The 27,697-nt window shown below is 39.0% G+C and overlaps 1 protein-coding gene across 6 annotated transcripts in view; it reads left to right on the plus strand.

Annotated features, from left to right (window-relative positions):
- RGS7 (regulator of G protein signaling 7) overlaps nucleotides 1-27,697 on the plus strand; it is a 529,525-nt gene that overhangs the window by 181,920 nt on the left and 319,908 nt on the right. Inside the window, exon 2 of one of the 6 annotated variants that reach the window (XM_060643380.2) lies at nucleotides 4,136-4,250. The exons of the other annotated variants lie outside the window; for them this stretch is intronic. The gene's annotated coding sequence lies outside the window, so the exon portion shown is untranslated. The remainder of the gene's footprint in view (nucleotides 1-4,135; nucleotides 4,251-27,697) is intronic. 6 annotated transcript variants of the gene reach the window in all.

Raw genomic sequence — 27,697 nt, forward strand, 5'->3', positions numbered from 1 at the left:
GTGAGAATTTCCAACCCTGCTTTTCTTACCTGCCAGTGCCATTGATTGTATTGCCATGATGTGCCAATCCTCGCTGGTCAGCTAAGATGCAGGGCACTGTGTCCTTACTGTACAGGATCCACACAACATTCTTTCAGAATTCTTATGCTTCTTCCCATTATTCTTCTGTGTTCTCCCGTAACACGTTTTCACCATCAGTATGTCTTCTTCTAGCAGTTCTGACTTTTCACTGCAACCAGCAACTTTTGACTTATAGGCTAAGAAACAAGATCATAGTAATAGCTGATATTTATTGAACACTGGCTACCTGGCAGGTTCTGTGCTAAGTTTTATCTCATTTAATTCTCAATACTGTGTGGTAGAGGTGCTATTCTTTGTTTTAAATAGACTTTAGTTTTTAGAGCCATCTTAGAGTCACAGCAAAATTTAGAGTAAGGTACAGAAATTTCCTATATTCTCCCTGTCCCCATACATACATATAGCCTCCTACATTATTAACATTCTCTACCAGAGTGGTGCATTTTTTACAGTCGATGAATGCACGTTGTCCTGTCATAAATACCCAAAGTCCATAGTTTACATTAGAGTTCACTCTCGTACATTGTATGTGTTTGAACAAATGCATAATGACATTTGTCTACAATTATGGTATTATATAGAATAGCTTCACTGCCCTAAAAACACCCCCTGTACTGTATCTATTCATCTCACCCTCTGACCCATGGAAACCACTTATCTTTTTACTGTCCCCTGAGTTTTGTCTTCTCTGGAATGTCGCCTAGTTGGAATCACATAGTATGTAACCTTTTCAGATGTAACCTTCTTTCACTTAGTAATATGCATTTCAGTTTACAGAGGTACTGTTCTTCCCAATTTATAGATGAAAAAAAATATATAATCTGTAAAAGCAGAATGACCTGCCTGGGATTGTACAAAAAGCGAGTGGCAGATGTGTCTGACTGCAGAGCTGGAGAGAGCTCCTGACTCCCTGTGTCCATGCAGCTCCCTCCAGGATGGTGGTGGAAAGGACAGACGTCAAGTTGGTAGCAGAGTCAGGAAACTCCAACTTCAAGCCCTTTTGACTCCTGATTTTCTACAATGGCATGCTGCTTCTCAAATGAGGTGTTACTGTAATAGAAGAGGGATTATAGAGACAGAAACCTTATTCTCTGTTTGGAAACATTGTTCCACGCCCAAGCTATTCTCTAGAGATTTCCTTGCAGCATTGTGCTTCTTTGTGGTTGCCATGCAACAAGAACGGGTATCGAGTTGGGTTTCTTAAAGTTGATGCTCTGGAACTAATTTTTATTTTAAGGGAGAACAAACCACATGTATACACACATACACACTTTATGTTACTGTGTTTATTTTTCACTTTCTGTATTTACCAAAAATTCTACTAAAGATTCTTATCCACCTTATATCTGAACCACACTGATGGATGGATGACTGTGAGTCGTATGTGTCCTCATAACATTTTATCAATTCCCTTTTATTGTAATGTTAGATTATTATTTACTATTTCATATAATGAAAGGCATCTCCTTGACTAGATTTTAGGGCCCCTGAAGGTCAGGAAATGTATATGTATATGTGTATCTTATTTTTCTGATAGTACCTATCAGAGTGTATCTTATGAGTATGATTTAATGTATATTTGCCAGTTAACCTATCACTAAAACTGAATTGTACTAACAATACACCATATAAAAAGAAACCCGAGGCAAATTCTTGTGAATCAACAAACTGTCATATTTTCATGTTTTTCTGGAAGTTGGTGGAGAACTGGAATAACATGCTTTTTAGGAAGACTACAAATCATTAGACCTTCTTTTGGTAATTACTATGTTGAGGGAAACTGTGGATCACATGTTGTCCATCTGAATCTGTGTGGTAATGAATCATGTGTTTGTGGAGATTTAATATGCAGTAGTATTATGAATAATGGAAGGCCTTTGTATCTGGAATGGGAGTTACCTGCCTTTGGCACTGTGCTTAGTTGTGGCCTCCTTGTTCCAATATGTCAAGTGGGAGTGATAATAGCCCTTTACTTGCCCAAATTTGGTACTACAATGACTCATAACATTAACTGATCATAAATCATCTCATCAACCAATGTTTTTGAGAATACAAAAAATAGTAGACATTTGTTAAATCCTAAGACTGTCTATGTGAACATATCAGGCATGTTCCCACCCTCCTAAATCTTACGGCAGGAGACATGTGGCCCCTGAAGCAGCATGGTGGGAGGTAATTAGCATGTGAGCTTCAGGCTGAGCTACAATGGAGTAGGTACCTTCAGAATTCTACCCAGTGAGCACTGAAGAGATACAGCTCCTTTGGGTGCATATCAATCCTACAGTAGGATCTATAGCATTTGCACAAGTTATAGTCGAGATGGTGATGAATAAAAAGTTTATTTCTGTGATTCCAAACATCTGGTATGAATAAATGGAGGTGTTCCCACCTCAGTACCATTGTAATCGCTCTTCCCTCTGCATCGGCCCTTTGCACGCTGACTCCTTGTCACTGCTGGTTCATGTGTTGCCATGGCCAGTGCTGGGATATAGGCTTCCACTTGGTTACTTTATGACATGATATGATTTTCTTTCAGAGCCCCTTTCTTTTTCTCTTTACTGACTGTTACAGTTGTCTTTCTCCCTGCATTAGAAGGGAAACCCCTTGAGACTATGCACTTATCCATATAGTCATCTGATGTTTTGTCCAAGTCAGTCAAACAGTGTTTGTAAACCACTTAGCTCTGTGCGTGCCCTCAAAGGCCTTCTCAGTTTGGTGAGTTAGTGATATGTCAATTTTACTCATCACCGTCTTACAACCTGAAATGCAGAGATGCATAGATTTCTTTTTCTGGAGATTGCTTCAGGCCCAATCTCAGTATTACTCAGAGGAGGGAATCCCCACATTAGGCTACAGAGGAGCCTGCCATAGGGCTTCACTCTCCCGGGTTTCTCTCAGGTCATAAGGCTTCAGAGTAGAAGCTATTTTGCTCATAAAGTTGATAGTATAGTTGGTCATATCCAAGACTCACTGTATCCTATAATGGGGAGACTGCACAATGAGCGAGCTTTGACTACCTGAAGTACAGCTCCTTTGTGTCTTTATGTAAAATACAAGCCTCAGTGCCCTGTTTCCTGCCCCATTGGTTGAGCACAATCTCAGACCCTCATTTACTACTCCTCAGTTTATAATCCTCAGCCAATTAGAAAAGTTGATCTGACTCTTCTAGGTGCTTAATGTTAGTTCAGAGGTAGGGGAGGGTGAAATGAGCACTTGAAAGATACTGACTCAAAAATAACTAAAAATTTTTTCCTCCATCCTTGAGATAAGCTTGTAAACAAGTAAACAGACTAAGAATCCAAGTTTTAAAACAGTATTCTGGGAAGCTTTAATCTTTCCAGAGCTCATCTCTGATACCAACTCCTGGATAAAAATTTTCAAGGCTTTCTGTTGCTTATGTATCTTATCTTAGGATAATATCCAGGGGCTTCTGACCTCAGCCTGTGACCTCTTCACAACCTTATCTCTCATATCTTTACTTCAAAGGACAGCAGAATAACAAAGGAAGCCGGGCCAGGCTGTCTGGTGGTTCTTGGCCAGTTAACTTCAGTGAGTCTAAGGTCCTATTGTAAGTGGCAATAGTGATGGTTCTTGCCTTGTATTGACAGAACATACTCTATAGCACAGACTAAATAAGATAATTGCATGTAAATCACTTAGGATAATTCCTAGTAAAGAATCACTGTTCTTTAAATGTTAGTTATTCTTATATATCCACTATTTCTCTTAGCAAATGGGTCACTGAAATGGACACATACATTCCTGTTTCAATAGTTTGTTTATAGCTGTTCTTTCCTCCTGGAGTGCCCTCTTTTTCGTCCTCCCCAACTATCACCTCCTCGCTAAATTAGTCAACCTTCTTAGGCATCTGGTCTTTCCATGTTTAAATTTACAGACAGCGTATGCCTCTCTGCCTCCTCTGTCGTGGATTCCTGCCAGCACATGGCTTGGCACACTCCTTTCTCTGAATTCTCACATTTCTCTATGGCCCTCTTATGGTACCTATCACAAACTGCTAGCATTCTGCCGTTGTTGTACCATCCACTTTTCTTCTTAGGTTGCAGGCACTTTGAGGTCTGTGAAAACTCATTAACCTTGGACCAAAGCCTGGCCTTCCCTCTGAGGAGGACTTCTTCTACACCTGTGGAGTATGGGAGACTACCCAACAAGCAGTGAGTGAGAAATCCAGTGCTCACTCAGAGAGCTAGATGAATCCCCACCAAACTGGGGATGACCAAAGTGTCTCTGCTGTAGCACCTAACTAGTTTCCCTCTCCTTTGTTCTTTGTGCTTTGTGCTTTGTTCTTTGTGCTTGCAGTGATGGTATAAAGATGCTAGAGAACCTTACAAACTACTAATGTGTAACAGGAGACAAGAATGCCTTCTTTTTCTCATGCATCTTCCTCCTGATATTGTCTGTAAATTAGAGTCCAGAAACATATAGGAAACATTTTCTCTTTCTTTTTTTTTTTTTTTTAATGTTTATTTATTTATTTTGAGAAGGAGCTCAAGTGGGGGAGGGGCAGAGAGAAAGGGAGAGAGAATCCCAAGCAGGCTCAGAGATGTCAGCACAGAGCTCGACTTGAGGCTTGATCCCATAAACCATAAGATCATGACCTGAGCCAAAACTAAGAGTCTGACACACAACCAACTGAGCCACCCAGGTGTCCCAGATTTTCCCTTTCAAATACACTAAAAAGAACTCCATAATTTGTTATTCACTGTTCACGGAACCACCCCTGATAGAAGTCCTCTTCCTGTTGACCACAAAAGTGTGGAGGAGAAGGAAGGAGTTTCCCTCGTGTAACTACCTTTGGCTTACCTTTTGAAAACAGCTCAAGAGTGTGATGTGTTCTAGCTTTGGATCCACCACCAACTAGTGGTTTTCTTGATGTACAAAATAGGAATCCGTGATAGCCCCATATAATAATGTCGTAAGGATTGATTAAAATACTCCACACAGGGGCGCCTGGGTGGCGCAGTCGGTTAAGCGTCCGACTTCAGCCAGGTCACGATCTCACGGTCCGTGAGTTCGAGCCCCGCGTCAGGCTCTGGGCTGATGGCTCGGAGCCTGGAGCCTGTTTCCGATTCTGTGTCTCCCTTTCTCTCTGCCCCTCCCCCGTTCATGCTCTGTCTCTCTCTGTCCCAAAAATAAATAAAAAAAAAAAAAAACATTGAAAAAAAAAATACTCCACACAGAGCTCTTCGCCCAGTGCCTGGCAAAAAGGATGGTTGAGTTGAGATCTTAAAAATAAAAGTGTCCCTTGGGTGTGCCATGCAGTACATTGTGTTCTCGTCAGTATTAATGGCTCACTCTAATTCTGTGGATCTGAACAGATCAGTGTCTTGCCTGATATTGGGAATAAAATAAACTTATACAAATCTGCAAAGTAAATTTGGCCAAATCAAAGATTTGCTCTCCTCAAGTTGCCCTTGCTTTCTGTCTCTGATTGGAGCATAGTTTTTGTGGAGCATAGCTAAAGTGATGAGATGCTTCCATGTCAGATTTTCAGTTTTCTCAACATGGTGCCTGAGGTAATGCCCCAAGCTCACCATTTTATTTAAAAATTGGATACTATCTTACTGGTTTCTTAAGATCACCACACATATTGGGAAGGTCCCTAATGTAGTCCTGAAAAAGGATTGAAAAATATGAAAAAAAAGTTTATAGTTTTCATTGGTTTCCCTTCAGCAGACTTGAAGTTAGGTAGCAAGTGCTGAAACTCCCCTTGAACATATGAAGTCAACACACTTGGGAATGATTTGCATCCTTAAAAGAGTCAACCTCTGTATCCTGTGGGTGTTAGGTTAAAACTGACTCAGAAACATGCATAGTATTTTCTCACTCAACCTTCCTCCAGGATAAATATGAGTAGGTGTTTTGGCTGCATGTGCTGTGGGAGGATGGGAATGCGGACCACTGTGGCCTATTACTCCCTCAAGCAGTATGTCTGACTATAAAACTGGGCTTCTCTAGCTTGGCTGGTGGAAGAGTAGTGGTGGGGGTTGGGGGGTGGGTAGGAGACGAAAACTGTGTAATTTCAAATTACCATAAAAGTAACTAACCTAAAGCCAAATCACACTTTTCTCTCAGATAAATCAACCATACTTTCTGTATGCTTTGAAGTAAAACCTCCTGGCTGTTAAGTTCCTTTTAGGAACTTATTTCTATACATTATGATACTTGACATTCGTAACAACCCTATAACCTAAGTAAGATAGGCATAGTTATTTCTTTGTACAGAAAAGGAAAGGAAGAGTCAGGTAATGAAAGTATCCAAATTCACTGATGAAATGAGCTTATTAATAATAGTAGAGGCCTGGGGTGTAGTCCACGCTGTGGTTCAAATCCTACATCTGCCCCATAGGAATGGTGATTTTTGCCAAGAGAAACAAAACTTCTGAGCTTCAGTTATTAAACTGAAAAATGAAGATAGTTATAGCCATCATGTATGCTTTATTACAAGGAATATAATTTGGAAGTTGCATTTAAGATACAAGATGGTCTAATAATCTCTAAGGGAAAAAATGGCAATGGCCTATTTATGCTTCCCTTTCTAGGGCAAATAGTTATACCAAGCAAATTCGTTGGCTTTGGTTTATTGCAATAATTTGCCAGAAAGAATGCCTGATTGTTACATGTATTCTTTTTTTTCTTTTAAAATTTATTTATTTATTTTGATACAGAGAGCATGTGCATATACAAGCTAAGGAGGGGCTGAGAGAGAGGGAGAGAGAGATAATCCCAAGCAGGCTCTGCACTCACGGTTCCTAAATTTGAGCCCTGCCTTTGGGACTTACAAACAGTGAGATCATGACCTGAGCCGAAATCAAGAGTCAGGTACTTAACCAACTGAGCCACCCAGCACCCTGTTACTTGTATTCTTAAAGTTGCTTGCCTTTTGTATTCTTTAAAGGAGTATTGTGAATTCTGGAAAATAAAAAAAAAAACTCACAACAACAACAAAAACAAAAACAATAGCACAGTTACTGGTAAATAATCTCTAGTGTTTATTGCGTTGTCTCTGAACTTTGAAAATAAAATTTCCCTGTTGATTTTGTCCTTATCCATTTGACAGAAACAGATGACTCATTTCTCAAGGTTTGAGGATGGCAACAATTTAAAGTTTTCAAAGTCAACAGCAAATTAACTGACATAGAAACCAAAGCTGAGTTCAGACAACCAGATTTGCTTTGTCCTTGGATTGTCAGTTCAAAGGCTGGCTAATTCTAATGTGAGTCCAATTTGTTGTCCATATAGCATTAAACTATGGGTAGTACCTTAGTTTTGGTCAGTGAGTTAAACACACACACACACACACACACACACACACACACACACACACAAATTCCATTAACTGTCACACACACACACACAAATTCCATTAACTGTACCCATTCTTTCCCCTCCTCTTCTTGTTAAGTATTGGATTTTAATATATTATTTTTTTCTGTGAATGAATGTCATCATTTCAGATCTGCATATAATACATCTTTTTATTTTACCATTTTAATCATTATATTTCACCTTCTCCTGTCAAAGTTAATGTGTTCATTCATACAAAAGCATAATCAACGATGTTAGGAAAGACTTTTGGACTCTAGATTGTCACATAGCTGTGTCTTTTTTTTTTAATTACTAACTTGGCAGAATCAGAAAACAGAAGACAAAACCAACAAGTATCTTGACAGAACAGAAGTGATTTCATAATCAGTGGAAACAATGGAAAAGCAGCTTCTGGTACAGCTGAGTCCTATTGGAGAAATCCTAGTTTGCTAAGGGCTCAAATGAAATCAGTTCAGTTGAGCTTTCTACTTCACAATTTTCTACTTGTTAAATGCGCTCCTTAACTTGGTTGCTAAGTGGGATATTTCAAGAAGAGTACATACACTAATCTACATATTATCGAAAGAAATCCATTGAAAAAGAAACATATAGTTAATCCATTTGTCTACAGATGCATTAGCTTTTTTTTTTTAATGTTTATTTATTTCTTTTGGAGAAAGATTGAAGTAACAGAGAGGGAAAGAGAGAATCCTAAGCAAGCTCCACATTGTCAGCGCAGAGCCCAATGCAGAGCTCAAACTCATGAACTGTGAGATCATGACCTGAACTGAAATCAAGAATCAGACGCTTAACCCACTTAGCCACCCAGATGCCCCTACAGAGGCATTAGCTTGACTGAATTTTTTTCTCCTACTGATTAACAAAACATTACAAAGTTGTTTAAATTAACTAATTATCTGAAGAGCATTCAGAGAAAGCTAGAATCCTTCCTATTTCATTTGCATATGTCACTTGTGAATTAAGTATAGAAATAATCCATTTCTCAGAATACCCAAGGTATTCCCATATGTAGCTCCATGAAAAATATTATAAAGTAATTTAAAAACTCTAGAACCTACTTATCAAACCAAACTCCAGAGAATTTTTGAATCATGTCATATTATAATTGTGGACTTACATTCATAATTAAACTTTCTGATATTTTATTTCATGGAACTGTGGGTCATATTAATGCTCAATAAGCCTGTGCTGAGTGAATGGATGGGTAAATAAAGGAACATTAATAGCAGTTAAAAGGACGGAGTCCTTGACTTGACTAAGATTAAGTGGTTGCATCTCAAATGAGTCATTGGCACAAGGGGAATTACCTCTGATTTATGGGATTATGGTGAAAAATGAGGAAAAATTTTGGAAACCATTAATAACTCTATTCAAATGTAATGTGATGCTTTACTTAGTATGGTAGCATTTGATTTTTCCAGCATTATGAGAAAGTGACATATTTGATGAATGAAATTTCAAGGCATTCACCTATTTAGGTAGCATTAAAAATAACTAATTTGATGGAAACATTTAACATAGTACATGTTTCTTTCCTTTATTAAATAGAACATAATGAACATAATTTAACCTCACTTTAATGACTCATGGCTATTATTACAAAGTGGGCTACAAAACCATAATTTTGTTCTTGATTATTAAAATTTGTAGACTTGATGGCTTCTACATCCAATGGCCCCAGAGTGCTTTGCTCACCTAATTAGGTTATTCCTATCACCTGTCACTTCTCAACATCCTAAAAAAAGATGACATTATGGCTTCTAATCTTGAGTGTTCTGTAAGCTTGGGTGAGATCAGATTTACAGGAGAAAATAGGAATCTAAGCCTGTTAAGAGTAATATTGATTTACGTAAAATGCAAAATAAATAATTCCCTCTTGGAACTGGAGTGGTTCTCTATCTGTGCTTCAATGGTAGAGTGAAACTTTCCCTCCTTCACAGGCACAGCCACTATGATCTTCATCTGCCTGTTGAACACCGGCCCCCCCTTGTCATTGTGTAATCACTCTGCCAGCCTGACTCTTCCTCAATGACATGGTAAACTGGGGCAGGAATCATAAACTTCATACCTCACACTGCAGTGCTTCACATACATAGTAAGTTTAAAATAAATGTTTGTAGGGGTGGCCTGGCTGGCTCAGTCAGTGGAGCATGAGACTCTTGATCTGAGGGTCATGAGTTTACGCCCCATGTTGGGCATGGAGCCTACTTAAAATAAATAAATAAATAAATAAATAAATAAATAAATAAATAAATAAATATCTTAAAATTAAAATAAAATAAATGTAAATAAACACATCTTTTCAGGCTGACTGCAAAGTTGTCTAGAATCAAAATATATTAAAAGATAATTGGTTTTGATAAAAAAGTGAAATGGATTACTTCACGTTTTGTTTTAAGTTTACTTATTTTGAGAGAAAGAAAGAGTAAGCAGGGGAGGGGCAGAGAGAGAGGGAGAGAGAGAATCCTAAGCAGACTCCGCACTGTCAACACAGAGCTGGATCACAGGGCTCGATCTCACAAACCATGAGATCGTGACCTGAGCCGAAATCAAAACTCACATGCCTAACCAACTGAGCCACCAAGGTGCCCCTAAAGTTTCACTTTTAAAATGACATTTTTAGGACATTATCCATGTGACTAATAAAAGGGAGGTAGGCAAAAGAGAAAGGAATATAAATGAAAATGAAGTTTATTCAAGTTTATTCATTATTTCCAGTCTTTGGATACTAAGAAAAACACAAGTATTTACTGAAGTATAAATGGTGCCCCTGACACACTTTGTGAGAAGGGTTAGCTGTCAAGGAAATTCCAGAAAACCTGTATGTGAGGATGCTGCTATTGTTTGTATTAGTTAGCTGCCTTGGTGGTTCCCCTCATGCTGATGAGCATCTCTGAAGTGGGAGCCACATGGCAACTGTCCAATAGAGTCATTGCAGAATTTCATTAGGGATGTCACTAAGAGACCAGCTGAGATTTGGATGTATTCTTTATTGCTGCAGTTACCTATTCTCAGCTGAGCTAATGCCTAAAGAAGCACACATTTACATATATACATACATTGTCACATTCACACACACATTTGGATGAAAAAGACTCTTGATTTTCTTGTTTTTAAATTTTTTAATGCTTATTTAGTTTTTGAGAGAGAGCAAGCATGAGCAGGGGAGGCACAGAGAAATGGGGAGACAGAGTATCTGGAGCAGGCTCTGTGCTGACGGCAGAGAGCCCAATGTGGGGCTCAAACTCATGAACCGTGAGATCATGACCTGGGCTAAAGCCAGCCACTTAACCAACAAAGCCACCCAAGTGCCCCAAGACTCTTGATTTTCTTAAAGAGCATACAATTAAGGAGTATATACATATATATGCATATATATGTGTATACAGTTTTTTATGTATATATAGTTTTATATTTATATATGAACATATTTAGTATACACATGTGTGTGTATATGTATAGTTTTCTTTTTTTTTTAATTTTTTTATGTTTATTTATCTTTGAGAGAGAGAGAGAGAAAGAGACATCATGAATAGGGGAGGAGCAGAGAGAGGGGGAGACACAGAATCCGAAGCAGGTTCAGGCTCTGAGCTGTCAGCACAGGGCCTGATGTGGGGCTCGAACCCACAAACTGTGAGATCATGACCTGAGCCGAAGTCGGACGCTTAACCGACCGAGCCACCCAGGCGCCCCTATAGTTTTCTATAGCTGCAGAACAAATTACTATAAACTTCCTGGTGACTTAAAACAACACCCACTTATTATCTCCCAGTTTCTGTGGGTTTAAAAGTCAGGAGTCTGGGGAAAGCTTAATCAGTTCCTCTGCTCAGTGGCTCACAAAACCTAAATCAGGATGTCAGCCATGCTGCATTGTTATCTGAAGGCTCAACTAGGGAGGGATCTGTTTCTAAGTTCCTTAAGGTAATTTGCACCATTCGCTTCCTCTCAGCTGTGTAACTCATGGTGGTTTGCTTCTTCCAAGCCAGCAATGGAGAGAGAGCATTTGCTTCTTCAAGTCTCTGACCTCTAGATGCTTTTAAAGGGTCAAGTCCCTATAGGATAATCTCTGTTTTGATGAACTCAATAGGGGCTTTAACTACATCTGAAAAATTCCTTAAGCTTTGTGATATAGCATAACACAGTCATGGGAGTGACATCCCATCACATTTTCCGTATTCTCAGGTTTAGCTCATGCTCAAGGAGAGGCAACGTTATGTATATAAAGGTGCAAATTCCAATAACCATATCTTATTCTTTGCCCTCCTCTTCTTGTTAAGTATTGGATTTTAAGGTATTATTTTTTCAGAGTACATTCATTATTTCAAATCTGAATATAGGAAATCTTTTTATTTTACGAGTTTAGTCTTTATATTTTGCATTCTCTTTATTAAAGTCAGTGTGTTCATTCATCTAAAAGCATAATCAGCAATGTCAGGAGAGACCTTGGACTCTAGATTGTCACATAAGTTGTGCTTTTTTTTTTTAATTAATAACTTGGAAGAATTAGAAAACAGAAGACAAAACCAGCAAGGTATCTTGACAGCACAGAAGTGATTGTGTAATCAGTGGGAACAATGGAAAAGCAACTTCTAGTGCAGCCAAGTCCTGGTGGAGAAAACCTAGAGGACTTGTACATATAAGGGCTTATATACCCCAGAGAAATTTCAGTTTTCAGTGAATTTAATGGAAATAAGTATCTTTTGTATTTTACATGAGTTATAGGCAATATTTTATTTTTTTCCCTTTAGTCTCCTTATCCAGTTCATCAAAAAGTACTGTATTTTATCTCTAAAACATAACACAAATGTATCCCCTTCACCCTACCTCCATCACTGCTATCTTTATGCAGGCCACTATACTCCACATGGGCTGTACTTCTGTTTCTCTTTCCCATCATTCTTCACAGAGTTGGACATAAAATGTAAAGTGGGTCCTGTTGTAATAAGTGCCTGAAACTCTCTCATAAGCTGCGTGAAATCTCATGAGTAGGGTAAAATCTAAACTCCTGTTAATAATGGCTGAATGTCTACATTGGTTGCTATTAGATTATTTGCAAATAACAGAAACCCCAAATTGACACATACATTTTATTTCTCTCACAAAATCTTGAGGCATGTGGTCCAAGGCTCTGTTCCAATATTTTTTTTTAGCTGTCCACCCTTCTTCTAGCTCCCATTACCATACCACCCTGCGATAAGGCCCTGGTTTTCTCTGTCCAAGCAACATTTGGGTAATAACAGGGTCATGGTAAGAACAAAACAAAAGGAGAGTCAAAGTTTATAACTTGTATTTGTATGGATGACTCCTGGATGATGTCACACAACATTTTTATTTATATCGTATTGGTTAGAACTTAGTCACAAGATCCCACCTAACCTCAAGGAAGGCTAGACAATGTATTTATCCTGGGTGGAAATATACTCAGCTAAAAGCTGATGTCTTTATCACACTGAAATGTGGAGCATAGGTAATGGAGGAAATCCAACAATCTGCTTTAGTGTGCCCCTGGCCACCCAAATATTTGTGTTTTTACACCACACGTATAACATATCTCCTTTGATCCCCAAAGGAGGAAAGCCCATAGTCCTAACCAGTTATTGCATCTGAACCAAAGTCCAAGATATTCTGGGCCATCCTCACACGTTCTCCCATGTCTGAATAGTGTTTTTCTTTGTCTAAAAGACAAGTTATTTGGCCCCCAACTCACCCATCTGCAATGGATCAGTGGCATAGGAAACCCTAATAAAAATTCTCATTCATAGAGGAGGAGAATGGGGAACACAGGCCAGACACTGTTTCATTGTAATTATCAAATCTGACTGGTCAGGAATAGCAAAAGATTTTCTTCCCTGGTAGCAGAGCATTTTTTCTTACTGAGGTTATCCTGCAAGCCCAGGTTATGCCCTCTGAGAGGAACACCACTCTTCAGTGTCTTTGTGCCCTCTGTCTGAGCCCTCAGAAAGATTGTTCTTCGTGCATTACTGCCCATGACTTCATTCCTGGGAGGACATTGGAGATCATGCCCTTCTTGGGGTTGTTCAGTTGATGTTAGTTTTAGAGCCCAGGGTTCTCTTGGATTCTGAACATTGGCAGGTTTTTGCAGGCTGGGAGTATGGTTTATTCGGCAGTATAGTCTTTCACAAACTTAGAAGTGTTCTCATCTATTTATTCACGACAGTCTCGTCTGTAAATAACTGCAACCAAAGGCACTGTCTAGGAAATTTTTAAATCCCAAACCTCAGGCTCTTCCCATCCTAGTCTGTGTCAGCTACAGAGTGACTTCTTAGAGACCTCTGAAATAATGGCTTCAGCTTTTCCCTGTCCTCAGCCTCGGGGCTATACCGTGGAGCTGCTTTGGAATAGTTGATTTGGTCTCAACTCTCTCCATCTCTTCCTGCTTACTAGGTTCCAACCACAGGGGCTTCTTTTGGATATGCTCATCTCTTTCCTTGCTCAGGGTCATGGCCATATGCTACTTCTCCTTGAAATGTGTCCCCCCCACTCATTGTCTTGTTCTTTCTCCTGTCCTTCAGCAACTGATTGCATCTCATCCGTCAGTTCCCAAGTTCAGATGTAGCCTATTAAGGGAGACTTTTCTGTCCACTGTAAGTGAACAAGTTCCCCATTTTTATTCTCTAAATTCTCTATTTTGGCTCCTTGTTTCCTTCATGATGTTCACTCAACGGATGATTTTAAAATTTCCTTTCTGTAGTGGGTTGAGTAGTGCTCACTCCGTCCCAACAAATTTATGTCCACCCAGAACCACGGAATAGGACTTTATTTGGAAATAGGATCTTTTTTTTTTTTTTCAGATATAATTAAAGATCTTGAGATGGAATCATCTTGAATTTAGGGTGGGCCCCAAATACGGTGGCTGGTGTCTTCACAGGAGGAGGAGAGGGCATGGAGAAATATACCAGGAAGAGGGCCATGTGAAGATAGAGGGAGACGTGAGTTATGTTGTCACAAGTCAAGAAATGTCAGAGGCCATCAGGAACTGGAATAAGCAAAGGAACATTTTCCCTTAGAGCCTTTGGAGGGAACATGGCCCTCCCAATACCTTGGTTTCAGGCTTCTGGACTCAGGAACTGTGAGAGGGCTAATTTTTGCTGTTTTAAACCAGCAAGTTTGGGATAATTTGTTATGACATCCCTAGAAAACTAATACTTTCTTTTTTATTTGATTTTTTTAAATTGTCCTCTAGAATGTTGCTTCTCGGACATGAAGTATCAGAGTCACCGCAAAGTCTTAGTAAAACAGATTGCTGAGCTCCACCCCCAGTGTTTCTAAGGTGGGCCCTAAGAATTTACATTCCTAATAATTTCCCAGCTCATGCTAATGCTTCTGGACTGGGGGTGGGGGGAGGAGTGCCAAACTTGGAGAACCAGAGAACCACTGCTTTTAGGTACAAGTTTTTGAAAATTTAGTATCAGAGTTGTCTTTTTCAACATTGTGTGCTCACCCTTGGCATGGAGTCTGACACCCAGTGTACAACCACTAAATATTTGCTGAGTGAGTTAATAAATTGGTAGGTTAAGAAAATCATATTTGTGTATGTTATTCATCCAACATATTCCACTCCCAGAATGAGCCAACTGCTTAAAAATATAGACTTCCGTGCCCCCAAATCAAGTTATATATAAAGTTAGTGCCTACCTCTTGCTATCACAAATATCTAGGTCTCCTAGCTCTTTACCAGAGTCAGTCCATCAAATTATGAAGATTCACATACAAATCAGTGAGCTCTTTACACAGAGGAAGCTGAAGATTTGAATAGAATGGAAATTTGACCAGTGAGATTGTATGTGAATGGCCTAACTCAGTATTTTGTTTATGGCTATGGCCGTTTGAGATAGATATTTTTAGGTGGTGTTCAGTTTATATTAGACCTTATTGACAACTCTGAGAATAGTTCCTTAAATTCAGACTCTAAGGAAAAAAAAAAAGGTTTCCTTCTTATTAAATTTATAGATCCCAAGTATATTAGCATATGCTCCTTGCAAACTGGTGGTCATGGGCAAAATCTGCCACATGGACACATTTTGTTTGGCTTATAAAGTATTTGTAAATGTGGAAATCTTCCCATACATATTCAGATGTCTAGTTTCTTTAGAAAAGTCCTTTCCAATGGTCTGCCAGATCTAAATAGCAGCTGCCCCATTTAGTTGGGTCAAGGGCTCCTAAGAGTGACAGTCACCCCACTGTTCATCTTATACCTGACGTTCATTCATTTACATTTGCTTGCTTGGCCCTCCTGTAGACAACTAAATTTTCAACCTGTTGGGTTGTATAACAAACATCAATGAACATGTATTGTGTATCAGGAACTGAGAATGGATGTGAAGGAATGATTAAGACAGCCCTAGCCCTCCAAGCACACTAGGTCTGCTGGGAGAGACCCGTGCTGAAGCAAATAATCTAATGGTAAAAGCGCTGTAATGGAGGTTTGCATAAAGTATTATAGGAGATACTGCTAATTATTGCAAAGAATCAAGAGAGAGAAAAAAACAAAAGGATCCAAAGGTCTTTTTTGTCTTTCTTAGATGAATTGCCACTGATGTGAGGAAGATAAAAAAAAAAAAAAAAAAAAAAAAGCAGAATGATTCTCAGCAAAGCGCATGATTTCCACTGAGATTTTCCTTTGCTTTCTTTCCTTTTTGTGTGTAACTGTTCTATTTATTAAAAACATTTAGTTTGTACTCTTCTTATCTTTGCCACTGAAGGTAGTGATATGATTACAAGGCTATCGATTTTGGTTTTTACTTTCTTCATGCTGTCAAGCGCATGATAAAGTATTTCATTTCAGAGTCCTGCTTTTTCAGTGTCACCAGAAACAAATGATAATAAAAAATAATGAAATAAACAAAGCACTACCGCCACCACCAACAGGCTTTGTACTTGGTGAACACTGTTTCAGTTTTAGCTAACTCTCGCCTACAAGCCACTCTTCATTGACTTGTTTTACTTTTCATCAGAATTACCATTCTTAACCTGGACATATGAAGCAGGATAATTCCTGGGCAGTTATGACGAAAGTCCTATTTAATGTGGTATTTGGCTAGGAACACTGGGAGAAATGTCTATATGTGATTTGTGATGGCATTCGTACATCTTTCTGTTTGTGACCTCTGCCCAAAGGACTTTCCCTTACCTCTCAAGAATATGCACTTGATTATCTGTGCTAATTACTGGTGGAAAAAGAACACAACGCCAGGACCAACACTGAGAGAGGAGAGGTTCTCAGACTTGAAAGTCGATAGATGTTTGTACATGAGACGATCTTGAACGACATAGTGGGGTCCACCAACAAAGGATTTTCACCAAAATGAAGGCTGGATAGTAAGTGTAATTACTATGTCCAGGCATTTCAAGGTGTTCTGAAAGTGACTGTCAGTGCCAAACATTTGATTTTGTATGAGTCTCATTTCTTGACGATGTGTGCTCTATGCCCCTGCACCAATGCTTCTGCTTCTGTCTCTATTTCTCTGCAGTTCTACTCAGCATTTTTACTTTCTTCAGTGTTTTCTCTTGGTCAAGCATGCTTAAGTTATCTTTGCTTTTTGTTTTTGTTTTTTTTTTCTCTATAAAAAGAAATACTTTTTGCCTCTTATATAAAATGATAGTGATAAGGGGGCACCTGGGTGGCTCAGTCAGTTAAGTGTCTGACTTCGGCTCAGGTCAGGATCTCACGGTTTGTGAGTTCGAGTCCTGTATTTAGCTTGCTGCTTTCAGCTTAGAACCTGGAACCTGCTTCAGATTCTGTGTGTGTGTGCGTGTGTGTGTGTGTGTGTCTCTCTCCCCTGCTTGCTCGTTTTCTTTCTCAAAAATAATACACATTAAAAAAAATTAAATGGTAGTGATGAGAATTAATCTGCTAAAGTGCAGAAAATAATTAAATATATATTATTAAACATATATTATTAAATATAATTAAATATATATTATTATCAGATTGTTACCACCAAATAAAGACCATCCTAAAAATTTCACAGAACTATGGCAAATATTTCTTGAAAGTCAAACTCTGGAAACATGAAGAGTACCAAGCATTATTTTGTACTTAACATGTTCAGAGTAGTGTGAATTCATTTGGTATGGAATATTTCTTGAGAAGGTAATGTGGTCTGGTGTATCTGGCTGCCCTGAGAACTTGGAGGTTGTCAATCTGATAAAGACATCCTACTGAGTACGTTGTTAAAAGCCCTGCTGTGTTTTCATTCTTTTACCCTTTCCTCTGGGGTCAGCACATGGGAAGGATTGTTATGCTGAGAATTGGCCACCATGTTTAAATTTCCAGCAGAGCCAGTGTTCTTTATTTTCTGCCGGCCAATCCACATGTTACTTGTCCCAGAACAAAATGACATTTTATTTGAAGAATGGCGAGCCTCAGAAAAAACTCTAAAGAAAGTATAGGGAAGAAGTTGGTGCAAATCATTAACCTTCAAGATGACTATTCTAGTATGTTGGAATGAAAGTTCCAATTTGATTTGCTTTGGCTTTAGGAATTTTGAATGGGAGGCACAAGGGGAGCTCTTGGGGGTTGCTGGGGTCTGCCTTTGTCCTTTTGCCAAACAGTCCCTGAGCATGATTTCAGTGGGTTCAACTCACTGTGCTCTAAGGGTGGGCCTGGCCCTGGGGACTTGGAGACCTGATTTGGTTGGCACAACCCAGAGGCGGTCCATCCCTAGTATGGAAATATGTATCATCCCAGCTTATAAAATCATACCTAAAGCAGAGCAGAACTTATTAATTTGCAGTGGAAATTGGCAAGAATTCTGCCAATTTTATGTTCTCTAGTCAATTTAAATACTCTTTACAGACAAAGTAATTAAGAAGCCAAATTACAAATGGAAAACTGGTTGCTGGCCTTGTGCTTAAAAAGAAGCAGTTTGCCCAGTTATCTCCAGAAAGCCACATTTAGCATTGGGACTGAAAGGGTTGAGCTAAATCACTCTTTTGTCCACTGAAAGGGTTGGAAGGTCACTACAAGGCTTGCTTCAGGTTCCTTCTTTTCCTGGCTTCCTCTGATGAAGCCCATTTGTCACCCCTGTTAAGTCACAAGTTGTTATGCTTTCCTGGCCATGCAGCCAGCCTGTCTTTAAAGAGACTTTGCACATATCTGTTCTGATCATATGGTTTTCATAGTGGCAAATATCAGGACAGCCTAACTCTCATCTTTTATAAGTTTTGGAATGTAACACTGTCATTTCCAATATAGTGACTCTAGGTCTGCCTTCTAAGCATGGGACAGGCTTTAACGAAGGCAGCAATGATCAGAACTGGAAACTGGTTTAGAAAGCAGCTTCAGATTATCTTAACTCAAATAACTGCTCCACTATTTACTGGCTGCATAAACTTGGAAAATAAATTTCTAACTTTTAAGTCTGAGTTTTCCATCTGTAAAATGGGAATAATAATAACATATGCTTAATAGAATAGTTATGATTCCATGAGATAATATACACACAATGCTGAGCAAATCTCCTGGCATATATTGAAATAAGCATTTAAGTTCAATGTTAGTTATTGTTACTAATACTGTTATGGTCCATGCCATTTGTGTGAACATTTTTAATCATGTTTTTGAAACACCATTCAGGTAGAGTGGACTGGCCACATCTGAATAGGGATTTTGGCCCTGTCAGTGGAGTGAGCTCTGTGCTGTGTCAGTGGCAGAACTTTCAGCGGACTTGTGACTACATTAATAGTGTCCTTTTTCACAACTAAGGCCTGTCAAAAATTATATTTCAATTATCCTGATACATCTGCATATACAGACAACCTTGGAGTTATGTCGTTTCTGCTTTGGAACTCCTCCTGAAAGAGGATGTTGTATTTTACGAAGATTTCTTAAGCATTTTTGCAGATGGTTTGGGTGTTATTAATTCACGTTTAACCAAATTCCAAATGCATTGTCTTCCATATTTGTTCTCAATTCTTCCATATTCCAGCATCTAACATAGTATTTTCAAACTCACAAAATGTGATAAACAATATTGAGTTCACTTTGAAAAGTTCTGCTATAGAAAGTAAGGCCTGGGTGGTTTTGTAGGGTCAGGAAAAGGGAAATCAAATTTCAGTTGAAAGATTGAATAAGATGCTGTGAAATAAGATATGCGACTCCTCCATAATTCTAAGACAGTTTACGCATCAAATTGACTAATCACCATTTTAATTCTGAATTGATTCATTACCTTTGTGGAAACAGCTTATTTTATTAGGTATACTGATGATACATATAAAAAACCAATACATAAGACTCACAGAATTTTTTGAGCGTGAAAGTTATGAGAACACTCCATTTTAAATTCAAACACTCTTCTACATCCCCATTCTTGATTGCTGCTCATTTCTTCCGTTTCACAGACTATTCAGGTGATGAGTCACTCACTCTCCCTCATTTGGAAGAACAAAGTAATATCTGCCATTTAACATCTGACGTGAATTTTATAAAGAGGACGAGAATCTTACCCAGAGCTTTTTGGCCTATTCAGGAGAAAGGTGTTTTGTTGATTTCGAGAGCTGAGTCATGCTCTGCATCACAAGATGATAAGGCAAAAACGATGGACCATGGTTCTTCCAAAATCAATTCCAGGACAGTGCCTAGCCCAAATGCTTCCAGATTGATGCTGTACAACTGACAGATCGTAGAAAGAGGAGCTAAAATAGGGGTATCAGGTCCATATTACTTAATGATAGCATGAAGTTCCAAGTGCTCTATCAAAAGTATGACAAAATGGACTTAGGAAAATGTTTTCTTTCTACCATGTTCACTTAACCTTTTCAAGAAGTTTCCTGGTTTCTCACCTGCTATGCCTTTGGCCCAGAATACCTTCTCCCCTTTCCCATCCTTCATCCCTGCATGTACTTAACTCAGCATCACCTCCTCTTAAAGATGTTTTCTACACTGGTGTACTATTGGTCTAAGTGTCTTTCTTCTGTGTTCTTTTTTGATCCCATAAAACTTTGCTCATACCTCAGTGCTCTTATTAAGCAGAAATATCTCATTTTCTTGTCTATTTTTGAGTGTATAGTAGATGCCCCATATGTTTTTTTTTTTAAATAAAGAATAACAAATGGGTGGAAGTAATGTTTATTTCTCTTTGGGGCAGAGGCAACCTTCTAGAAAGGTTGGTAGGTGTTTGTCAATAAGGGAAGAAAGAAAAGGGGATTCTGGGGAAGAAGAACAAAAGACATACAGTTACTGAAAACATGGTGAGTAGGGGAAGGACTTAATGGTTTGGTAGATAGTGAGGCAAGTAGATGAGGTAGAGTGGAATCAGGTGGGTAACAGAATGTAATGTTGGACAGGTCAGGTGAGATTAAATTATGGAAGGTATTTAAAGCTTAAATAAGTGGGAAAGAAAATATTGTCATTTCTAAGGTAATAATTGGTGTAACAAAAATGGGTTATGTGTTCACAAAATATTTTTAAAAATGTATTTATCATTTCTTTGTGAACTTTGACTCCCTCAAGTTCAATATACCTTGAAAAATAAGAGTAAGCTAAATTCCTAAGTGCCCTTTTGAGAAATATTGCATAAATAAATTCATGGAGAGACAGATAGATGACTTCATGGGTAGATTTGTAACAAATTGATATTTATGTTTTGCAGCGCTTATAGGAACCCCAGACGTTTTTATATTTAATTGACCTTTAATGTGAACTTTTAGGATTGAACATCTCATTTCTAATCTTCTGATATCTTTGACTACATAATTTTTAGTATCTGAAGAGTAAGTGCTGTGTCAAAGCCATTGACACCCAGGGATGAGTTAAATTTTTGGAAATGTTAGGGAAAAGTCCAGGGAAAATATTTTCTACCTTACATTGAGAAGCAGATCTAAAATATTCTTTATACCACAATAGGCATCATCATTGCTGGCACATTTCTCTACTGCTTAAATATTAGAATATGAAGCCATTCATTCACCTATTCAACATTAAAGTGGCTCCCATTTATTTGACAAATGTTATTTTTCCAGCTCCATACTCAATGCAGATATTTTGATGTAAAAAGATGTGAAGAAAGACAGCCTTTATGTTTGAGCTTGAATTGGAGTCTATAAACCATTGTGTGCTTTTGTGGAAGGTGTTTAGAGTTTTGTGAGAGGCTAGGCACTTACAGACTTGTGTATATGTAGCCAGTCTAGCTATGTGAAGACCCAAATTGGGACATTCACCAGTAACCAGATGTGTGGTATTTTGCCCATGGAACCCTAAGTTATATAGCTCAGGAGTTAGCAAACTTTTCCTGTAGAGGGCCAGATAGTATGCATGTTTGACTTTGTGAGCCATATGACATCTGTCACAACTTCTCACCTCTGCTATTGTAGGGCAAAGGGGCCATAGAAAATATATAAATGAATGAGCATGGCTGTGTTCTAACTACAATTTTATTTATGGATATTGGAATTTGAGTTTCATGTAATTTTCACATATCATGAAATATTATGCTTTTTATTCTTTTAAATCATCAAAAAATCCAGAAAACATTTTTAGCTCATAAGCCATACAAAACCTGGTGGCAGGCCAGATTTGGCCCGTAGGCCAATATTAGCTGATCCCAGAAAAAGATGATTGTCTCTGCTGCTAGAATGGCCATCTGGATCTGCTGGATGGATTTACTCCGAAGCTTCATGGATGAGAAGCTTCCCTTTCTTGCAAACAGTTTTTACTTAAGTATTAGTAGGAATGATTTTCACACCAGTTACTAACCATTTTCTATGGCAGGTGGTTTACCATGTGGAGCACAAGGAACACACTCTGGGTTGTGGAAGGAAGGAAGTGTGGGAAGTCCCTTTGCGTACTTCCAAAGCTTTCCTAGCCTCAACTCCTCGCCTCCTTCGCTGACTCATGTTAGAGCATCAGACTTTCAGGAGCTGATGCCAGCCAGGGATCCTAGAGGTAGGAGGAAGCAATATAAAGGGATGTCCAGCCGGGAGCAGAGTGGCACTTATTTCCAGCTTCCATTTTTTTTTCTTCTTTCAAGAACTGCCAGTGGGATATTTATGCAAGTTGCACTGTGGAAGTAAGAGTTCTAACAGCTTGAGTGGCAGGTAGCATGCTTATGTTTGGTAAAGACTTGTTAAATATATATGACACTCATGCATCTGTATGTATGTATACACATGTGCATGTACAGAAGCAGATTGTAGTCAGAGTTTGGGATATGAAACACTGATTAAGAAGTATTCTTGGGACCAACACCTGGAGGGGAAGAGAAGGAGACAAGAGGCAGAAGAGGAAGAATTCAGGCTACAATGCTGGCCCAGTGGCAGAGACCCCATGGGGATTGCTGGAATTAGAGTGACCTTCAGAGTTGTCCCAAATTGGGCCAAGATGGGCAGGTCTTTATGCCCTCACTTGATTGCGTTATTAGATTGTAAGCCACCCAGGAAGGGATATGACCTTGTGTGAGGCAGCTGTCTGCAGCTAGGGCAATTCCTGAAGTGGTTGACAGCTCAAGGCTGTCTACTGTCTGCTCTCTCAGACCCAGACTGTAAGTTCTTCAGTGCTGGGATCCATCTGTCTATCTGTGTCTCCATCTATTCATCTGTCTGTCTGTGTATTAATCCTCTAGTGTGTATGTGCACATGTGCATGCATGTGTGTGAAAATTTAGGAATTCTAATATTATAGCTCCAAACATAGTGGTTAGCACTTGAAATAATTTGCTGGAAGGATTAATGATGATTGATGTCTGACTACACATCATAATTTCTGTGATGGTTACTTTAATTTGATTTAGTCACACAGGAATTACTAAGAAGTAATTGAGGCTTAGAGAAAAGAAGAGGGAACTCAAAGAAGGATTTCTGACTGAGCCTGTGATCCATTTGGCCTTTTCTAAAAACCAGACAATACCTAAATATTGGATTTGAAGAGTCATACTACCTGAAACACAGGGTTCAGTTGTGAGATTAACTGTCTTCATCTGTGTTTGTTTTTCATATTTTAAAAATAGAAGGCTACTGGAAATCTCATTTTGAGCCTGGGAAACAACTTTACTTTAAACATACATATTTTAGGGGCAGCTGGGTAGCTTAGTCAGTTGGGCTGATTTTTTTTGACTCAGGTCTTGACCTCATGGTTTGTGGGATCGAGCCCCACATCGTGCTCACTCTGATGGAGCAGAGCCGGCCTGGGATTCTTTGTCTCCCTATCTCTGCCCTTCCCCCACTCATTCTCTCTCTGTCTCTATGTCTCTCTTTCTCTCTTTTTCTATCTCCCTCTTTCAAAAAATAAATAAAATTAAAAAAAGTAAATTATAAATATGCATATTTTAAACAACTTTATTTAAAGGTGTTTGGTTTCTTAGTTGACTAGGCATCACAGGAATTTGGATTATTTTTCTTCAAATGAGCATACATTTTGGACTATGTATTACTCAGGGCTTTCTGACAGTTCTCGAATTTCTTGGTTTTTCACTGGGCCCTGAAAAATACAAAAGATACCGTATTTTTTTCTAACAAATTCATGTATGCAAATCTCCATTGTTCATGTTTGAAGGTATATAATCAAAATGGTTGTATTTCAGTATTAACTGGTTAAAAGGTATTTATTTTGTTTTCATTACTAAGCATGACATTTTTTGGCAGTTTATCTTGAGTTTGGTGAGTTTGTGATAAGGTTTCTTTTTTATTACCTTTTTTTTTTTGATTTTCTTATTTGTATCTTTTCTTTAAAAAACATAGCTGTTTGGAATATATATATATATATATATATATATATATATATATATATATAGTCAATTACTGTCATTGGTGACTATATCTCCCTTTGGAGTGATCATTTATTAGGTGCCCTTATGTCCCATCTCTGCCATCATTGACAGTGAAATCAGGTCAGTGACCCTGACTTGTCTGTCATTTCTCTCTCCTCTTTGCCCTTGTCATCCAATATGTTCCAGAGCTCTGCCAACTTATCTTCATATGAGTTTGTATGAGTTTTCAGATTTTGGCATCTGCAGTAACTGCCTAAGGCTGGGTTCTAATCATTTTACACCTGAAATATTTTAATGGGCTCTGGCCAGTTTTCCTGGTGGTTCTGGAAATACCCTACACCCAGCAGCAGATTCGTTTTCAAGAATGTTCTAATCACTTCACTTCTCTGGGCTCTGCCCTGGCGTTCACTGACCCTTTCTTAAGGTGCCTCTCCTGCCACTGCCAGCCTATTATCACTTGTGTCCTGGGCTCCAACCCCCCACCCCCATCTTTTCCTCTCCCAGGAAACCAGACCAGTTTTCCCTCAGGGTATGTACAGCTGCTCTTCCCTGGGTCTGAGATTATCTCCTCCCCACGTCTCCTCAGGTTTTTTCTGTCTCTGTTCAAATACTCTCTTCACAGACCAGAGCTCCCTAACCACCTGTCCAAAAGAGCCAACCCCCATTATTCTCTGCCTTCTTGCCTGCCTTTATTTTTATTCCTGGGACTCATTAGTGTCTATAAATGTTTTACATGCTTATCACTTGATTTTGTCCATCTTCCTCCATTACAGTGTTGCCCACAAAAGCAGTATGTGTCTGTGCCCTTCCCTGTTAATCTTGTGTCCCTAGAAGAGGGCATGAGGTCCTTATACTGACCATCTGAAAAATCATACACTTCTATCATGTAGGTGAAAGCCCTTTAGAGAATTCAAAATACATTCAGCTAAGAATATTCATCCTTGATTTTGTGCAGCACCCTGCACTCTGGAATATCCCCCCACCTCTCTCACATCCAAACCATATTTCTTCCCTGCTTCCAAGCTCAGGCTAACACTGGACTTCTCCATTACACATTTCTGTTGCTGCATTTGAGGGGCCAACAAACAGTGCCCCCTCCCTGCCCAGATTCTGGACAAATGGGGACACAGAAAAGAGCAGTAAGGGCAAGGAGATCAAATTACCACTGATCAAATTATTACTGATAAGGCCACATAAGAGATGAGGATCTGCAGGTGAATGTGCTGGCCATTGCTTGCTGGGCCCCAGGCAGCAGTAGCCTGGGCCGTGCCCCTCCTCTGTTGAAAGAATTCCCCAGAGCAGAATATTTCCCTTAATGCATTTTCCCTGTAAGCCCTTTGTGAAACTAATCACTTTTTTGGGGGTCAAATCTGATCTTATATGTATAACTTGTATAACTCTCCTCTTCAGCAACTTGTACAGTACCTCATCATGCTTGTTATAATGCGATGCTCATAGAAAACCCTTAGTGATTATTTTTTATTTTAAAGTGTATTGAACTGAATTGCATGCATCTTGCAGACAGTGAGTGGGTCTCCCAGGAATGCTCTGCCCTCACTTCAGCTGCCAGCTGTTCTGACACCATTCTCTGCACTGGATTTACACAAAATCCACAATGACTATTCACTAGCAGCAGATGTTTATTTAAAAAAAAAAATTTTAGTGTTTATTTATTTTGAGACAGAGAGAGAACATAAGTGGTGGTAGGGCAGAGAGAGAGGGCGACACAGAATCTGAAACAGGCTCCAGGCTCTGAGCTGTCAGCACAGAGCCTGACGCGGGGCTCAAATCACGAACCACAAGATGATGACTTGAGCCGAAGTCGGACGCTCAACTGACTGAGCCACCCGGCTACCCCATCAGCAGATTTTTATTTTGAGTGACACTTAAATGAGAAATGTATTATCTCTATTAAACTGAATTCTAATTATACAACTCAGAGTTATAAAAATAAAGATATTATTGCAGTCCAGGCATACTTAATAAGTGACCCCATCAACATATATCCGTAAAGTGACAGGCAATAAGACATTTGTTTCAATCAGAGTAGTTTAAGGTACAGAAACAAATAACTTCCAAATCTCAGCGACTTAGAACAAAGTTCTGTTCCTCGCTCTTGCTACATGCCTGCACAGCCAGCTGAGGGCACTACCCTGTGCTGTCCGCATCCACTGAAACACTGCTGGCTGCTGAGGTAGGCAGAAGAGGGTGGTCTCACACCAGTAGATATGTAGAATGCTTGTCAGGAGTGGCACATATTTACCACTCACAGCTCCTTGGCTGAGCTAGGCCACATGGCTCCATTTAATACAGGGGTCCACCTTGTACTCTCTTATCATTTCCCTGAAGTGGAGACTCTGAAATACTTGGTGAGGAGCATTAGGGACTATGTCAGTGTTGCTGGACACACGGAGTTGGCAAGATCGAAGCACACTACAGCATGGCTGAAAGAATCTAGAATGTTCAACAACTTTAATGAAAGAGTTGCATTCAATGACAAAAAAAATAACAGTTGCTATTGGTGACATTCTCAGTATTTCTGAACAACTTGAAAGAGTCTTTACTAGGGTACTGCTGCTCTATTTTCAATGAATGATAACATTTTCAAGAGTGATGCAAAAAGGCACTATCAGGGACCTGTATTTCCCTGTTTTGTTTTTTTTATGTTTATTTTTGAGAGAGAGAGAGAGAGAGGGAGCGCAAGCAGGGAAGGAGCAGAGAGGGAAGGAGACACAGAATCCGAAGCAGGCTCCAGGCTCTGAGCTGTCAGCACAGAGCCCAATGCGGGGCTCGAACTCATGAGCATGAGATCATGACCTGAGCCGAAGTTGGACACTTAACTGGCTGAGCCACCCAGGCACCCCTATATTTCCCTGTTTTTAAAAAATCCATATTGTCAAATGATGTCTTCTTGATAATTTCAAACTGGGAATTTTTTTGTTCCAGAGTTAGATATAAATTATCAGGAAAAGTATCAAATATACATGACTTTGGTATCCAGCTCTTCATTTTCATTTTTCCTCTGGACTTTGGTCTGTCCTAAAATCCCCTTTGCTTGACTCTCTCAGTGAACTAGAAATATTGGCACATTCCTTCCTCATTTTCCATTAAGTCACCCATTAAACATAAACATTGGAATCAATGAGAATGCTACTTACAGGGCCAAACATTAGGTTATAAAAGCAAATAAGAAGTAAGTACGTGGAATGTTCTGGAATAGCTTTGTTGATGAAATGAATGTACCATAGACATAGTTTGCAAAGGTAGCTCAGTCTACAGCCCAAGGTAGAGGAAAAGTTTTTATAGATAATCATTTAGTATTAGAAGTTGGTATTCCATTCACAATACCTGTAGATGCCAACATGAGAAGGTATCTCTCCCTCTGAGACAAAGTTCATTAATATAAATTTGAGATGCATTTCATATGATATTTTCCTAGTTCGTCTAATGAATGTGTTATATATTATAGTGCATCTTCTCACTAGAGTAACAAACCAGTGGAAATGGAGTCATTGTATGAGATGTAACCTAAGTATGTTGGCAATC

This window comes from Panthera onca, chromosome F1, assembly GCF_046562875.1.
Source record: "Panthera onca isolate mPanOnc1 chromosome F1, mPanOnc1 haplotype 2, whole genome shotgun sequence".
In the NCBI taxonomy this organism is placed as follows: domain Eukaryota; kingdom Metazoa; phylum Chordata; class Mammalia; order Carnivora; family Felidae; genus Panthera; species Panthera onca.